This window comes from Pteropus medius, unplaced genomic scaffold, assembly GCF_902729225.1.
Source record: "Pteropus medius unplaced genomic scaffold, Ma_sr-lr_union100, whole genome shotgun sequence".
NCBI classification, from domain to species: Eukaryota; Metazoa; Chordata; class Mammalia; order Chiroptera; family Pteropodidae; genus Pteropus; species Pteropus medius.
This window is the reverse complement of record NW_024354550.1, coordinates 98,331-104,286: the sequence shown is the minus strand read 5'-3', so window position 1 is coordinate 104,286 and position 5,956 is coordinate 98,331. Positions and strand designations below refer to the sequence as shown.

At 36.3% G+C, this 5,956-nt stretch overlaps 1 pseudogene; it reads left to right on the top strand.

Annotated features, from left to right (window-relative positions):
- Positions 1-358: 358 nt before the first annotated feature.
- On the top strand, positions 359-1,602 carry LOC120596616 (60S ribosomal protein L10a-like; annotated as a pseudogene).
- Positions 1,603-5,956: the final 4,354 nt, after the last annotated feature.

Here is a 5,956-nt window from a genome sequence, read left to right as displayed (position 1 = left end):
CATTAAAAAACACTACACATATGCTATAATTAAAATTAAAAATGTGAATCATAACAAGTGCTGGCAAGGATATGGAGCAACTAATGTGGATGTTGAATGGTACAAAAACTTTTGAAACGGAAAGTTAAACATGTACCTAATATGTGATCCAACCATTCTACTCCTCGGCAATGAAAAGGAACAGATAGATACATGCAATATGGATAGATCTCAAAATAATTGTGCTGAATGAAAGAAGCCAGTTAAAAATAGTACATACAATTATTTATATAAATGATTCTATTTATATAAATTTCTAGAAATACAAACTAATCTATAGTAACAGATAGCAGTGGTTACCTAGCTCTGAGTTGGGAACATGGGTGTGAGGGCGAGATTAAAAAGGAGCATGAGTAAACGTTAAAGAGTGGTGGATATGTTCATTAACTTGATTTTGGTAATGTTTTTATGGGTGTGTACGCATATCATTATCTATGAGATTGTATACTTTAAACATGTGGATTTTTTTTTAAGACCACAAGACATACAATGGTTAAGAGATCTACTCCAAATCATATTGCTAGAGACAAAGCTCATTGTATGAACCTCAATTACATAGCAGTTACTTCATAAATATCTGTTTGAAAACCTAAAATAAGAGGAGAAAGAGCTAGCATCACTTTCCCACTCAAAATATTCAAACGAATTCCCATGATATTCAGATGAAAACATATTTCTTTGCTTGGCCAGCAAGTCCCTACATTTTCTGGCCGACCTCATTATCTCTCTCCAACCCCATTTCCTACCACTCTCTTTCATTTCACCCTAGACACAGAAGCCCACTCTCTGCTCATTCTCTCCTTAGAACCTTAGTGCTTCCTGTTCTCTTTGCCTAAACTTGTTCCCAGATCTTCCCATGACCTACTACCCCCACTTCTTTTCAGGTCCTTTCTAATATTACTTTCCTCTCTTTTCCCATTTTTGCAGTGGGAGGCATCATGAGCAGCAGTCTCTCACAACACCCTCTATGAGGTGGTGCAGGAAGTCCTGCATAGGAACCAGTGCAAACACTGGAAGATTTGGGAGACAGTGGAGCTGTAGATCAGCTTAAAGAACTATGATCCTCAGAAGGACAAACGCTTCTCGGGCACCGTCAGGCTTAAGCGCACTCCCTGCCCAAAGTTCTCCATATGTGTTCTGGGGAACCAACAGCACTGTGAGGAGGCTAAGGCTGTGGATATTCCCCACATGGATATCGAGGCACTGAAAAAACTCAACAAGAATGAGAAACTGGTTAAGAAGCTGGCCACGAAGTATGATGCCTTTTTTGCTTCAGAGTCTCTTATCAAGCAGATCCCACGAATCCTGGGCCCAGGCCTAAATAAGGCAGGCAAGTTCCCTTCCTTGCTGACCCACAATGAGAACATGGTGGCCAAAGTTGATGAAGTAAAGTCCACCATCAAGTTCCAGGTGAAGAAGCTGCTGTGTCTGGCAGTGGCTGTTGGCCACGTGAAGATGACAGATGATGAGCTTGTGTACAACATCTACTTGGTGTCATTGCTCAAATAGAACTAGCAGAATGTCCGGGCTTTATACATCAAGAGCATCATGGGCAAGCCTTAATATATATATATATATATATATATATATATATATATATATATATATATATATGTGTGTGTGTGTGTGTGTGTATGTATATATATATACGTATATATATATGTATATGTATATATATACATATATACATGTATATACATATATGTATATATGTATATACATGTATATTTGACATCACCTGTTAAGTGTGACCATATGCATATTCTCTTACTCAGAATTTCTACTCCTAAATATTAACTCAACAGAAATGCACTCATGTGTTGATAAAAGATATGTACAAAAAATCCACTCTTTATAGTGTAGACATGTACAACATTTGTAATATCAAAAAGTTAAAACAACCGAAATGTCAATCAACAGTACATAATACATTAACCATAGTATAATTCTGCAATGGAATTCTATAGAGCAATGAAAATGAATATGACTACAGGCAATGATTTGAATGGATCTTACAAATATACTGTGAGCAAATTTATTCAGGAAAAAAATCTAAATTTCCTAAGTCAATTTATATAAAGTACTGAAAAAGGAAAAACTAATCCAATCGGAAGTTATTTTGAGTGGGAGACCAATAATGTTCTATACTTTGATCTAGATGCTAGTTAATTTCAGAGATATTATTTGAAAAATAAAGTTATCAAAATGTCTATAAAGCTCTAAATCTATAGAAACAAAAGGAAAGTTATTCAACTTTCTGCTGATTTTAAGCTTTCATTGAAGATATAATAAAATGATTCTGACAAAATGGAGGAGTTCATATTATTTGAGCAATATGTTATTGGTATCAGTGACTGAGAGATGACAGTAATCTAGTATGGTAGGTTAGATCTAGAAGATGGGGTTGACATAGGGAATGCAAGTTAGGATGAAAAAGCTCATGGGTTTATCTGGTTCTCCATTTCTGAATCCAGAATTGGAAGCCAGAGAGTGGGTTTATGACCTGAAAATTAAGTGATCATGTTCACAGATCACTTACATGTTCACAGACTGATGAGTACAAACAGAGGTCTTTCTGTTGTTTATACTGTAGAGTACTCATGAGGAATCTGAGATAGGCAGGAAAAATAAGTGGGAGGAGACATGACTGAAGTCTTATAAGAAGGACTTAGGCACTCAGCAAAGAACAGGCATCACAAGAAAAGAAAAGTATGCCTTTCAGACACAGAAAACCCTGGCAGTGATCTCAGACCACACTCACTGCAGGAGTAAGTAACAGCTGAGTAGGGCAAGGTCAGCTGATTCTGAGGTCACCACTTTTGAGGGCGAGGCTCCTTGTGGCTTTAATATTTTAGAAGATTTGAGCTAAAATTAGACAATGAGATGAGGCTGAGACCAAAGATACAATCAATCAATCAATCAATCAATCAATAAAAAAAGAACATCTCTAGAAAGGAAATGAATGATAGTTTCTGCTTCTGTCAATTACTAAAGGAACAAGGGAACTTTTCATTTAAGACAATATTGATGAAAGTTTAATCAAATGTGATAAATATGCTAAATCCTAACATCATGAAGAATAAAGTTAATGAATACAAAATATAAAGGCCATCAAAACAAAGTTTTACTATTAAAGTCTATATCTTTCTCTTTTCCAAAGCATAAAAACCAAGGCAAACCTACATTTTAATCTTTTAACCACTCTGGGCTGGATAGCCTTGGACAAGTTTCTTAAATTCTCTAAGCATCAGGTCTGCCATTGATGACTATCTAACAAAATTTTTGTGAAGATAAATGAAAAGGTGAATGAAGCACTGAGTACTATGCCTGGCTCCCTGAAATCTCAATAAATGTTCACAGTCCTTGTTAGCCTTTATGGGAAGAGTTCTCTTTTTTTTCTATCAGATAATTGTAACCTCAGACTCAAAATGTTCTAAATCATCATGCACAGTGCATGTGTTATTAAAAACACCATTCTATTGAATACTCAGATATTTTATCATTGCCCTTGAAACCAAATAGTGGACTTATCTTTCTAGAGCTCACATTTAGCATGAATATTGAATACCAATTTTTCCTCTGATTTTAATGGCAGAATAAGGAATATTTATAAAAGCTGACAGTTAATGTGAGAACAGTTTCTCCATTATGTAATGACTCTTCAAATTCTATCTTTGAAATACTATTTTTACTAAAATCTTATTCCATTGAGAAATAATCAGTGTAACCACTTCAACTTCCATATTTTCAAAGACATAATTCTCTTATAATCAAAAAAGATCAGATCGATTGGTATTTTTGAGACATATTTATATGTTTAAAATAAATGGTATTTTCTTAACACTGTATTTTGAATATTTTGTACATATTTTCCTTGCAAATATTTATCAATAATTTGGTAATTCCCTTTCAGAAAGCAGGAACAAACTTAAGAAAAAAGTAATCTCCCATTATACAGGTGTGAGGTTCTGAAAAATACCCTAACAGCACAGCTTGGAGAAGTTACTGCCTTCAGATAGAACCAGTATCAATTTACCAGAGAACAGTTTTAAAAAAGAATATTTTTAAAAAGCGTAAATTGGTGTTTGTGGTCCTGATCACACTATACCATAGCAAACCATAAAATTAAATGAGGCTATTTTCTAGGAATTAACATGTCTGAGAAGTGAAAAACGTCTTGAAGTCCTCTTAAATAAAATTTGAAAATAATCAAGTCAGTAAAATGACTTTTTTCTTTTTTTACCTTATGTAAGTTTGATTTTCTCTATTGTAGCTGCTCAATCATCATTTACTCAACAAATGGTTTTATTTTATTATTTTATTTTATTAGTTTCAAGTATACAGTATATTGGTTAGACATTTATATAGTTTTTAAAACTATCCCTCTAATTTCTCCTTCTCTCCTCTGGTTTCCCACCTAGTCAACATGATCATGCTAACTAAATTCCCTATGCCATGCTCCCCATCCCAGTGGGGAACTAATTTGTACTTCTTTAACCCTTCACTTCATTATCCCAACCCCTTAACCCCTCATCCCCTCAATCTATCACCAAATTGTCCTCTATATTTCTCAGTTTTTGATTAGTTTGGTTTTTGTTCCTTAGATTCTACATAAAAGTGAAATCATATGGTATTTATCTTTCTCTGTCTGACTTATTTCACTCAGCATAATAACCTCTAGGTCCATCTATGTCGTTACAAATGGTAGGATCTCATTTTTTTTAATGGTTGTGTAATATTCCATAGTATACATGAAGCATAACTTCTTTATCCAATGGTCTGTTGATGGGCATTTAGGTTGCTTCCATATCTTGGCTATTGTGAATTGTGGCACCATGAATATGAGGTACATAGATCTTTCCGAATTATTGTTTTGGTTTTCTTTGGATAAATACCCAGAAGAACAAATGCTGGGTCAAAAGCTATATCCGTTTTTAATTTTCAAAAAGACATCCAGACAGTTTTCCATAGCGGCCATAACAATTTTAATTCCACCAGCAATGTATGAGGGTTCTGTTTTCTCGCAGCTTCGCCAACACTTGTTGTTCTTTGATTTACTGATGATAGTCATTCTGACAGATGTGAGGTTCTATCTCACTGTGGTTTTTATTTTATGTTTCTGATGATTAGTGACCTTGAGCATCTTTTCATATGTCTATTGGCCATCACCGTTTCCTCTGTGGAGAACTAACTCCTCAGATCTTCTACAAATTTTTTAATTGGATTTTTTTTTGTTTTTTTTTTTTGTTTTGTTTTTTCTTGCTGTGTTTGAATTGTGTGAGTCCTTTATATATTTTGGATTTTGACATAGCAGAAGGATGGTGAAGGGGAGAGTCCATGGCCTGACCAAATTGAACTGCATGGACAACAGCTGTTTTTATTGGTAGATAGCCCTCCAGCCAAGGAGTATTAATCTGGCAAGTCATCTGTGTCAGTCCAGGGTCTCAGAGAAGTTGAATTGATGTCTACGGGCCCCTGCCCAGCCAGAGCTCCCCTCTGGGCTTTCACCTGCCCTGGGCCTGGCCGCTTGGATATTACAAGAGCCAAGCAAACACAGGCCCAGGGAGAAAGAAACACTTTCAGAGGGGAAGATGCCCCACTCAAAGAGTGACTCCCGGTTTCTTGTTTGTCAGCCCAGAGACTTGGAGCAGAAAGCATGAATACTGGTGAACTAGACAATCATGGCAGGGAGAGAACTGAAACCCAAATGGCCGGCTATCCCTCAGTTCTCCTGCAGTCTGGCCAAGTGCTTATTATACGGGTGGGGATGGGGCAGTGACTCCTGACCCTCCAATGCAGGGAGATTGGTTGGCCTGGCCCCCAGGGCGAAAGAGAGCACCTGGCCAGCTCTTGGCCCGGGACATCCCTGAGACTTGGTTTCCCCATCCCTACTGACATTAAAGGCAGGAAGCTGTTG